Here is a 12,569-nt window from a genome sequence, read left to right on the forward strand (position 1 = left end):
GGAGCTGCAGCTTCAAGCAGCCATTCTGGTCCGCACTCCCTGGTGGTCTCTCCTCTTTTTTATTTATTTATTTATTTATTGGTGGGACATTTTAAACCAGGTTTACGCAAAAGCAACAAAAAGTCTATTCAGGAGTATAACAAAATAAAGTCAAACAAATCTATAAATTACATCCATAAAAATTATGCAAGGAGACATTTGGAGGTGGAATTTAGAACTTAAAATGTATGCAGGGATCTAGGTTGAGCTGTTACCCTTCTCTATTATAGTAATGAGAAAGCGGACATGTCGTGGGGCCTATCATGGATGTTGGTGTTATCATTGCTATTTACAAATGCAATCAACGGAGCCCAGTCTGTTGAGACTTGTGATATTTCCCCTTTCAACGCTTCTCCAATTTTGGCCATGGCGGCTACATACCACATTTTAGACCACCATTCCTTTATGCCCTGTGTAACTTGTGATTTCCAGTGCTGTGCAATTACTAAGCGTGCTGCTGCCAGAAAAAGGTAACTAGTCTGGAGCTTCTGGCATTCAACTTGTAATGTCTGTGAGTGTCTTCATTCCCTAGGAATAAAACCACAGGATCCTCTTCCAGTTCAAACTCACATTTCAAATGAATTGTGTCCTCCCACGTATTCCTCATCTTTGGCACGTGTGGTCCAGCTTCAGCTGCTTCGGAAAAATGTTTTCGGCAGAGGGTGGGTGCGTCGATGGCGTCGAGTCAATGTCCCTCGAAGGCCTCCGTCGAGGGTGATGTCATCGAAGACATATATAGTACGCGCAGCCCCGTTGGCTTCAGTTCTGTTTTTCTGCAATAGCATTTGCTTCGAGTGAAATTTGGCACACGTCATCTTGTGACGTACGTTACAAAATCGATGTCTTCTTCTTCGACACTGTTAACGCTGAAGTCCGGTTTTAAGAAATGCAGAGATTGTGGGTCGAAGATGTCTCTCACTGACCCACATCGCGTCTGCCTGTGGTGCCTCGGGGAGAGCCACGATACCACTGATTGTTCTAAGTGCCAATCCATGACGGGAAAAGCCTTGAGGGAACGGAAGGGGAAACTTAAGGTAGGACAAATCCCCGAAAAGTCACCTACCTGACCCACTAGGCCTTCGACCGACGAGTCGAGAGACTACTCTCCTCGGAGGAAGACGGACAAGCGCTCTAGGTTGAGGAGTGATTCCCATCACTCTTCGTCTTTGAAAAAATCGAAGAGGCACCGAAGGTCGCCTTCCTCGACTTAGTCTGACGATTTCCCTGAAAGGGTTGCTTGCCCTTCAAAAAAATCAAACACTGGCTGAATGGAAGTCTTCAGGGTGCAAATGTTGAAAATTTTTGACAAACAAAGCCATGCTCCGACCGAGTCTTCAGATGAAGCCGGAAAGGAGAGCTCTCGATCGAAAACCTGCAGGCCCTCGAACCCGGGTAAAAGACCTGATCCGCATTGGGAGCCCTCGAGGCCCCGATCGGAAAAATCAAAGGATCACAAGAGATATGGGGACAAGTCGAGATCGTCGACACCTTCAACCATGGCGGTGCCTTTGACACCCGCTAGGCCCTCAACGCCTGTGAATTCCTCAGTGTCGACATCGGCGCTGAAGCCTTCGACACCAACTGCCCCATATTTGCCAGCTACGCAGTCAGCGATTAGTGCCCCTTCAAATTCGGCGCTGTCAAAGAAAAGGTCGAACTGCGACGTCGAAGCCTGTGGTTACAAAACCAGACAAAATGTATGCTCCACTCCCGAAGAAAGAGTTCTTCAAGTCCCTTACTTCTATTTTTGAAGAGGAGGAGCATTCTGATAATGAGTAAGCCCCATTTGGTTTACAATATGGTACACCTAATGTACCAGAGAACTTGATCTCTGAGGAAAGCAGAATGCAATATTTGTATGAAAACTTGCAAAAAGCAAGTGGGGTTGACACCTCCCCAGAACTTGAGTTCGGAAAGCCTGAACCAGGGGAACATGCTGACTCTTCTTATAGTCAACTCATGTCGGAAGTGGTCGAGTATTTGGGTTGGAGTAGGCCTCCATTGCCCTATGACCAAGACGGCCTCGCAGACATTCTGGACAAGGGTCCTTGGACTGATCCTATTTTGCCCTTTCATGTGGCACCACAAAAAAGGGTGGCTAGGAACTGGGAGGCTCCGGAGTCTAATCCGGCAGTCGACAAGAACTTGTCAATAACACACTGCCCCTCCAGTAGTGACCCTGACTACCTGTCAAAACACCACACTCTGGAGAGTCTGTTGGTGCAGGCAGCTACGGCTACTTCAAAACAAGCAGCGTACCCTACCATCCCTCCTGACAGGGACGAGAAGCGCGTAGATGGATGGGCGAGGAAGGTATTTTCTGCAGGGAGCATGGCATTAAAATCTACCAACTCCACCTGTGCCCTCGCTAAGTTTTCGTACACTCTATGGGATTATTTCTCCATGGCGGCAGAGCACATTCCCGAAGGGGAAGGTTTCTAAGCTATTGTTGGGGTCAGCAAAGAGGCCATGTGTGAGTCCCTTCAGTCAGGATTGACTTCTCCCGATAGCCTCAGCAGGTTCATGGCTACCAGCACCGTTACACGCTGATTTGCGTGGCTGAGGAAGGCGGGTTTTGCACCAGATGTGCAATCTACACTTCTCAACATGACTTTTGACGGGTCTCATCTTTTTGGCAACAAGGCTGACGAGAGTCTTGAGAAGTTGCAGACCTCAAAGGCGGCAGCCAAGTCTTTAGGCACCGCTATTAGGCAACCTCATCTTTTTCATCCAAGTGGGCAACCTTGGAGGGGTAGATCTTTTCGCTACTACTCCTCAGTTGGAAGAGCGAGCGGAATGGCCAGTCAGAGGGCAAAGAAGATTTCCCTGTGGTGGACGGGTAAAGGTGCAAAGCCGCCTCAAGCAGCAGCCTCTTTAGAATCTGCCTCTGCAATAGCCACTACAAAACCACTCTGGGGTCTTTATTCACAGTTCCCCAGCTGGGGCAGACTGTCTCAGCATCTGGAAGAATGGCAAGACATTACTTTGGATGTTTGGGCTCTGGAAACTGTAGCCCACAGTTGCCTTCCTTTTATAAGAAGACCTCGGAACAATCCACTGGGGAATTCCGGATCCGCTCCTTGTGCAGGAAATTGTAACACTGCTGGAGAAAGGTGCTATAGAACCAGTACCTGTAGCAGAGAGGAACAAGGGATGGTACTCCCCATATTTTTTTATCCCCAAAAAGGACGAAGGACTGAGACCAATCTTGGACTTGAGATACTTAAGTTCCTCATGAAGGACAAGTTCAAGATGGTCACACATTCTCAGATCCTTCAGGCCCTCCAAAGATTGATTGGTGTCATTGGACCTTCAGGATGCTTATTTTCATGTGCCGATCCATCTCAAGCAAAGAAAATACCTGAGGTTTGCAATTGGCGGTTCTCATTATCAATTTCGAGTTCTGCCATTCGGGCTGACCTCCGCCCAAGGGTTTTCACCAAACTGATGGCAGTGGTGGCAGCAGATTTTAGGAGAGGGGGGATTCACGTCTACCCCTACCTGGACGATTGGCCGATCAGGTCGCGGTCTCCCAAGCAAGCCCTGAATCATCTCCGTCACCTGCCACTCTCTTCACAGACTGGTCTTCTCCCTCAATTACAAGAAGTCCCATATGAGACTTTCCCAAAAGCTCCAGTACATTGGAGCTGCGCTATACGCATACTTAAGAAAGAGCTCGCCACCCGAGTTGAGGGCTCAATACATTCTTCAGATGGTTAACAAATTTCAGTGTGCCCAGAATCTACCGGCCAGTGGCCCACCTGAGAATGAGATCCCTCCAATTAGTCTAAGGACACAATGGTCCCAATTCTCGGGAAAGATGTTGGACCGACTTGATTCCAAGCAGAGTCTCACAGGATCTTCAGTGGTGGGCCTGCGAAGAAAATATTCTGATGGGAGAACCTTTTTGGCAGCCATGGCCGGAGCTTACAGTAGTGACAGACACCTAACTCACGGGGTGGGGAGCCCACGGCAATGATCTGACAATCAGCGGTCGTTGGTCTCCATCGGAGTCCGAACTACACATCAATCTTTTGGAGTTGAGAGCAATCGGATAGCGCTGAAGGCTTTTCTGCCCTCACTACGGGAACTAGCTCAGGAAGTCCTTCTAGAGATCTTCACCCTTTGGGGAACCCCCCCAAGTGGATCTGTTTGCGACCATTGTCAACCGGAAGTGCGAACTGTACTGCTCCAGGGAATTTACACCAAGAGGAGCTCTAGGAGACGCATTCATAATGTACTGGGAATTTCCACTCCTGTACGTGTTCCCATTGGTCCCCGTCATTCCTCATGTAATCGGGAGGGTGAGACGGTCCGGGAAACACATGATCTAATTGCTCCGGATTGGGCCAGGAGGACGTCGTACCCGGACCTTCTGGACATGTCCATCTGTCCTCCGCTGCATCTTCCACAAAGAGAGGACCTTCTCTCGCAAGAGGAGGGTCGAGTTCTCCATTCAGAGGTCAAAACTCTCAACCTTCACACTTGGTTTCTGAAAGGCTGAGATACGAGGATTGGGACCTCCCTGATGACGTAATGAAGGTGTTGCTCTCGCCCAGAAGACCAGCAACAGAATTTTCGTACCATTGCCGTTGGAATATGTTTTGCAACTGGTTCAAGGAAAAGAATGTTGCTTCTTTTCTGTGTAAAACTCTGGATGTTTTATCCTTTCTTCTTTCTTTGGCTAATATGGGCTTTCAGGTTGGTACCATTGAAGTCTACTTGGCAGCGCTGTCCATCTTTAAGCGCCCATGAGAGGAATGCTTTTATTTCAAAATGCCACAGGTGACTCGACCGAGGTGTTCGAGGGACATCGACTCGATGCCAGTGACGCACAGCGCCCTCTGCCGAAAACAAAATTCCGAAGAAACTGAAGCTGGGCAACAAGTGTCATAGACGAGGAGTACGTGGGAGGAACATCCAATCGAAAGAACGTTACAAGGGGTAAGTAACTTGTTCATCTTACTAATTTGGGTACTCACTGCCTGCCAACATTTTTGTACTTTCGGTCATTCCCACCACATATGGAAGAAGGATCCAGAGGGTGTTTTGCACCCTCAACAGTTAGGAGGAATAGTCGTGGAGATTCTATGCAGCCGTTCTGGTATAAGGTACCAGCGGAACAGCAGTTTGAAGTGGTTTTCTCTAAGGTGTACAGCTTTTGAGGTCTTGTTGACGCTCGTCCAGGTATTCCTCCCTATATCTTTCTCCCACTTGGTCATATAGGATTGTGGGGATTTAAACCTGGATCCATTTAGTACCTTAGAGTGCTGCTATCTTGGTTCTTTTTGAGGCACCTGCAAACCGGTCTTTGAACAGAGTAGTTTCACGTTTCTCCAGGGCAGCTATTTGTGGTTGCATCAGCCAGAGATGAAGTTGCAAGTATTCAAACCCATCACTTTCTTCTACCTTGTAGGCCTGTCTGCACTCATTGAATGTGAAGGGATGATCGTCTTTGTATAGTTGACCCAGTGTGTGTAAAACCCCTTTCCTTCCAGCGGGCGGAACGTCCTTTGTCCATCCCTGGGAGGAACTCGCTATTGTCCCATAGCCCTGTCTTTGGTGAGGGAAACGTCACTGAGTATCTTAATGCAGTTTTGTCCCAATATTCTAGTGTGGCTTTAGAGGTTGGGAGCCCTTGCACACTTCTCTTATGAGTCTTTGGGGAAACCGGCACATTTTGTGTAGGGGGGGCGCCCATCATGTTTTGTTCAATGCTCATCCAATGTTTAATTTCTTGTGCCTCTGATGCATTTTGGCTCTCCAGTACCGGGCCTAGTTGTGCCACATATAAGTAGCTTTCTATATCTGGAACTACCAGACCCGCTGCCCCTTTGGGCGCCATTAGTGTACATCTGGCTACTCTTGGCCTCTTTCGGGATCCTATGAACCTAAATATCTGCGATTGCAGGACTTTCAGGGCTGTTCTTGGAACCCAGATTGGTAACACCTGGAATACATATAGTAAACATTGTAATAATGTAACAGCTTTTATCCTCCCAAACAAAGAGATTTCGGCCTCCCCCCATCATATTAAATCCTGCTTGGATTTTGCGAAAATCGGTATGACATTAGCTGAATAGAGATCTGCGTATCTTGCTGTTATGGATAACCCAAGGTATTTCAAGGTCCGGTGGGCCCAAGAAAAAGGAAAGGTGCCCTTCAAGTGTGTAACCATCTGGGGTGGATTTGAGATGTTAAGTATTGTTGATTTCGTCAAATTAATTTTAAATCCCAAAACCTTGCACAATTGTTCCAACAATGAGTTAATCTACCGTAGCGTGGTTTTGGAGTCTTGCATATGGAAGAGAAGGTTGATGGCATATAACACTAATTTATGGTGGTGGCCTGTTATAGCCAACCCTCTGATATTCCAGACAAGCGTACCATGCACGCTAAACGTTCCATGGCTAGGGCAAACAATAATGTGGATAGCAGGCATCCCTGGTAGGTACCCCTCTACAGGCTTACCGGATTAGAGGGAATTCCATTCACTTTGATCCTTGTAGATGGCAGTACAAAGGTGGCTAAGAACAATCTATGAAAGCGGGTACCTATCCCAAACCCTTCCAAGACCGTAGAAAGATAGGACCAGTCAACACGGCCAAACGCTTTCTCAGCGTCTATTGAGAGCAAAGCCGTGGCTTGCTTATATTTCTGTGCCCAGGCCGAGATGTCATTTGTACACCGGATGCTATTTTATGTTTGGCATCCTGGTATAAAGCCTGTTTGGTCCGCTGTTACCAATTCTGGTAGGATGAGCACGAGTCTCATGGCCAGCACCTTTGAATATATTCGGGCATCATAATTGAGGATTGCGATTGGCTGAAAGGATGAGCATAGGGTGGGGTCTTTATCTGGTTTAGCTAGCAGGGTTAAGGTCGATTATTCCTTCAATGGGGGAATCAAACCCGTCTCAGCAAAAGCATTAAACAAGTCAGTCATGTAGGGGGAGAGGATTGCTGAGAATATTTTATAGAAGGTGGCTGTGAAGCCGTCTGGGCCTGGTGCTTTATTGCTCGGGAGGGTTTGAATGGCCAATGCCACGTCCTCTGTTGTAATTGGTATTTCCAGGGATTGTCTCTGCTCTGCTGTAATTTGGGGAAGGAGGGATTCTTGTATGAATGCCTCTTGCAATGGGCTATCGGGTCTTTCTGCTGCAAACAGATTAGCATAGTATTGGGTCAGGATGCATGTTTTCTCTGCTTCATTAGTTTGCAATTGCCACCTGCTATCTTATAGAGCCCCAATCGTAATGCTATTCCGCTGCACCTGACGTTTATAGGCTAATATCCGTGAGGTTTTATTAGAAGTACTAAAGTAAAAGTGCTTTGTCCGTAGCAATTTGTGTGAAATATCTCCTGCCCATATCTCCTTAAACTCCATCCTTGCTACCTGAAGCTGCCTATATGTTTTCCTAGCCCCAGCTCTCTTGTATTGAGATTCCCATTTAGCCACTCTCTCCTCCGCTCGATCTCTATGGGTGAGTGGTCAATAGTTTTTTCCGGGCCGAAGCTCTGCTAATCAATACCCCCCCCCTTAATGTGGTTTTGAGAGCTTCACATACCCCTGAAATTGACACTTCTGTAAGATTCTCCTGGAAATATTGTGTAATCCTTTCCCCAATTTCAGAGCATGTAGTCGGGTCCATTAACAGCAAATCATTTAATCTCCATCCCATGGATTTTCGGCCCACCCAAACCATAACCTCCCAAGTGCATTATAACTGGGGAGTGGTCCGACACCAGTGCTACCTCAATAGTGGCTGCCGTGGTCCCCTGCAGTAAGGATTGAGCTATTAGAAAGTAATTGGTTCTGGAATAAGTGCGATGAACATGTGAGAAATGGGTATAGTCCCGGTGCTGGGGATGAAGGCTCTGCCACACATCTACCAAGGTTAGGTCACCTATGACTCGTTTAAGCGGGGCTGCCTTCACCATCTCTGTTCTAGTCAAAGAGCCAGACCTCTCCCAGCCTCTATATAGCACCAGATTAAAATCCCTGCCAATTAACAGTTCCCCTTGTCGGAATTGTGCGTGTCATGGAAACAATTGGGCATACAACTGATCCTGCTGTTGGTTGGGGCCATATACTGATACCACTGTGAGAATTCTCCCTGCAATGCGTAAAATAACACCTATATAGCTTCCATTGGCATCTCTCACCACCCTCATTTTCTCAAAGTGTAAAGATTTAACTATCAAGATGGCTACTCCCGGGGAAGCAAAATGTTGGTGCCGAACAATCGTGACCCCATTCTCTTGTCATCTTGCTGAAAATGGTGGGTTTCCTGGAGCAAGGCTTTAGTTTTAAGGTCTATTAATTTGGATAGGACACTTTTACTTATCCTCGTGGAATTTAGTCCCTGGACATTTATGGAGAGAAATGTTATATCAGCCATCTTGGTAGTTTAGGTAGGTGTACAGTTCAAGTGCTGCCCCCCCTTGCCCCCCCTTTGTTAGAAACTGTCTAGGTTTGCGGGTCTACAAAGCCTCAGATCTTCTGGGGAATATTTTATAATAATTCCGTTCACAATCGCATCTCACCCCCCAAAATTGCATTGGATGTATGACAAAACAAGATAAAGGAAAAACCAAATAAAAATAATGCTGTGCAGGGTAAATATCAAGCAATCCGCTTGAAAAAATGGCATGGTCACCTAAGGCACCAATATGTATGAAGAATTGTTATTTAAGCAACCTGCAGCAGTAACCAAGATCATTGTTGCTGGCACCTTTCTGCTTATCATTATAGTCCCAAAGTGTTGGACATTTCCAATCCGTAATGCGGCTTATGTGGGAGCCCGAATTGATAACTTCCCTTCTCATCCTTCAGTTTGGGGCCTCAGCGTCTTCGCTCCTTTTCCTTTTATCCATAGAGGCCTCTTGCATTCTCGGCGCATGTTCTTCCTTGACTGTGGTTGTGACCATTGGGCTGTCGAGGTCCCGGGGGCCAGTGTCATCCGGCAAGTTTATTTTAACTTCTGGGATCTTCAGAGTTTCCGCGTAAAGATGTAAATTGGTGTTGTGTCCCGTCCAGTTGGAACATGATTCGGAATGGGTAGCCCCATTTGTAGTGTATTCCCTTTTTCTGTGAGCTAACTGGTCAGTGGTCTCATCAGTCTGTGCCTTTGGATTGTTCCCTGGGAGAGGTCCTGAAATAGATGTGGGGTTGATCCCTGGAACTGTAGATCCCCCCCCTACCCCACCCCCTTCATTGCTCTCGCCTTCTGGAAGATGAAGTCTTTTGTCTTGAAGAAATGAACGCGCACCAGGATATATGGGAAGGAGGTTTTGTGTCATCTGGAAGTTGGAGAATACCCTTTGTGTATGGTCCAGTGTAAGATCTGCTGCTCCATCTCCCAGTATTTCTTGGAACAAAGCTCGGACATATTTCTCTGATTCGTACATTATTTGGGCGAGAATGATTTTCGGCATCCTCCTGCTTTTCTTCTGCCGAGCATCGGTAAGATTCCAGTGCTGCCACTCTGTTCTAGCTGGTCTTATGAATGTGTTTGTTTCCCAAAGGTACATTCCAGGTCCTCTAGTTTGGACTCACACGTTTCAACAGAATAAGACAGTTCCTGGAAAGAACTCTTCAGGTCTTTTGCCGTTGTTGCCATTTCCTTTTGCAGGGATTGAAACAAGCGTAGGGTGTCCCCTTTAACAGCTTGTTGGGCTTCATCTTTTAATACTGGTGGCTGCTCTGGTGGTGGTTTTGGGTGGTGAAACATGTCTCTGATGGAAGCCCCGACTTTCCTTTGGCTTTTCCCGACTTCATCCTGCCCATAGATGAGTCCCTTCAGCTATGGGCCCAGGGAACAGTGCTTGACTGGGGGAAGGTGGCTGCGCATTTGAGCTTTTTTTGTAGTGCACGTTCTATCGCTCTTGTGGATCTTTCACTTTTAGGAAATCTTCAGGTATCTACGTATGCGTCATAGGTACTCCATGGGTGGTTCTTACCACAGTTCCTCCGCTATGGCTGGAACGTAGTACAAATAGATCTTCCTGTGCTTCACCTTGTGCTTCTCCAAATTACCCTTTTTTGGTGGGCAGAACTCTCCAGTGTGTTTCAGCTGCTAGGTGCTCTGCTCCCCCGTGGCTATGCGGTGCAGTGTGGGGCCAATACTACTACTACTTACCGGTGCATAGCTGCCTGTTCATGGGCTGTTGGGGTGTTGACAGATTCTCAATTTATTCAGAGGCTGGTTGTAGGGACTGCTTGTGCCCTTGTTATCTGTGTCTCAGGCCGCTGTATTCCTCCTGTTGCTAGCCTCTGTAGTATCTAAGTAAGTGATATTACCGAAAATGCCAATAAACAAATTTTAAAATTAGTTGCAGCTCCCATGCTATGACAGCATATATATCAACACTGAGGGGCCACGGATGCAGGACGGTACCAAAGAAGAGGGACAGGAGCTGCAGGGCGATTATGCCTTGCATTGCTTCATGGTATTAGCTAGGTAGCGTGCACCAAGGGTATCTGTTTGACTTGCCTAGGGTTAAGTAGACCTTGAGCAGTCTTAGCCACACCTCTCTCCCACTCACGAGGGGGTCAGCGACTCCTCTACTCTCATGCAATCTGCCACTGTGTCAGTAATATCAGTGATTATTCCTTGCAGTATTTAGCTGGAGGGGCACCCAGGATTTAATTGTTGCATCCTTCAGCTACAGTTTCTGCTTACTTGCTGTTTGCCTTTTATTCTGTACTATGTGGCCTTGGTAGTCTTTCAAAGAAGAGGAGTCTGTTGGAGGAATGTGTGTATCAGAAGGACAAATAACTTTGGTTATGTTTTTTTCCTCTCATGGATAAGTCCTTTGCATGTCTGCATCCTGGAGCAGCTGATTACTTCTTCCAGAGCACTTTAGCAGTATGTGAAGAGATCTGGCTGTTAAACGCACTACCCAGACTAGAAAAGGGGAGTGCTGTACAGTAGTATTTCATTAGTTGGTCACCAAATAGACCTATCCTTTTACTTTTATGGTCCTTCAAATGTGCAGCCAATATCACATTTCTTGCCTCAGTGTACAATTGTTCCCCACTCCTTACATGCTGGAATTTGTCTGATAACCAATATTGCATTAGCGGGGTCATGATGTTCAGGGTTGGGTAGTATGGCAAATTTGCCTTAAAAAGCTTTCGAAAGATTGAGGAGGAAATGTGCACATTTACCACAACGGTTTGCAGAGTAACTGCCCCGATAAACTGAGAGGTTGAGTGCATTTGACATGGCAATTCAGATATTCTCATCCCTTATGACCACAATAGGAAGGGTGAGTTAATTTGCTACTTCTTTTATTTGATGAATTTTGTTTTAGATCTTCCTATAACAAGGGAATGGAGAACATCATGTAGTAAAAACAAACTCATCTGAGTGATTATGAACAGCCGGAAGAAGAATACGTAGGCTCATCTAAAGAGAATGAAAGGAGTAGATGCTCTGCAAGGTTGAGGTATGGGTGGGAAGTGTGAGAGGAGCATAAGACGGAGGCAAGGTTTCAGGGTGGAACCAATAGTGTAAAGAGGGATAATACTGAACCATAGAGTCTTAGTTAAAGATGCAGTTACTTTCATAATCTTGGGTGATTGATGGGGAGCACCATTCTGTTTTTTCTTTAAGTGGAGCTTTGTGGTGGTGTTAAAATGGCCTGAGAAAAAAGGTTTCACAGAGGGATAATGTTTTATTGGGGGATTTTGAGCTTGTGAATCTGGTTTTGGGGCACAGGGTATTGTTAGGAAGGCATGGTATCAATAGTAAGACAGACGCAAGTGACCACAATTCAAGGGTGTTTATTGAACTTAAACAAGGGTTTGAAAAATGCCCATCTAATCCTAAATCTATAGATGGGAGCAAGCTACGACCATCAAATAATAACGCAGTCCTAGTAGTGTCTTGTCAAAATAAAAGGGCCTATACTAATAAACCTATTGCCAATCCTTACCTATAAATTCAAAAAGTGGGGGAAACAATGTTACGAAAAAAAAGAAGTGTCCACAACATGATATGTCAGGATGTTCAGGTTGTTGGTCTCCTTTCCCCATGTTTTCAGCATGGGACAAGGCCTTCCACTCGAGCGTAGCACACTCTCTGGCTTCTCTAGCATGAGGATACAGTTCAATCAACAGAATCAGGACCTTCTGTGCCCAAGTCTCTCTGCCTTTCAAAGTCTCTGCACTCAGAGGGCCTGATGCGAAAAACAAACAACAAAGTTTGTTTCCTTTTCCAGATTTTCACAAGTACTCAATTTCTTAGGCTATTCACCTCAGATCCCCCTCAGCCGGGCTCAGATCCTCTCAACAGAGTGTTTGTCAATTACTTATGTATCCAATTTCTCGTAGGATATTCTTTCTTGGGTGACTCACGGTTCACCCCGGATCCCCCTCAGTCGGGCTCAGATCCCTTTTAACACAATGTTCAACTTTCCGGGTGTATTCCTGTGCACCCCGGATCCCCCTCTGCTGGGATCTGATCCTCTTTTACACACTGTCCAATTAGTCTCCCTCAGCTGGGCTCAGACCTATTTCATATA

General features: G+C 46.4%; 1 protein-coding gene across 8 annotated transcripts in view; it reads left to right on the plus strand.

The window, feature by feature from the left end:
• KIF21A (kinesin family member 21A) overlaps window positions 1-12,569 on the plus strand; it is a 2,335,619-nt gene that overhangs the window by 638,345 nt on the left and 1,684,705 nt on the right. The window lies entirely within an intron of this gene.

This window comes from Ambystoma mexicanum, chromosome 12 (assembly GCF_040938575.1).
Source record: "Ambystoma mexicanum isolate Mex_15411 chromosome 12, UKY_AmexF1_1, whole genome shotgun sequence".
NCBI lineage: Eukaryota > Metazoa > Chordata > Amphibia > Caudata > Ambystomatidae > Ambystoma > Ambystoma mexicanum.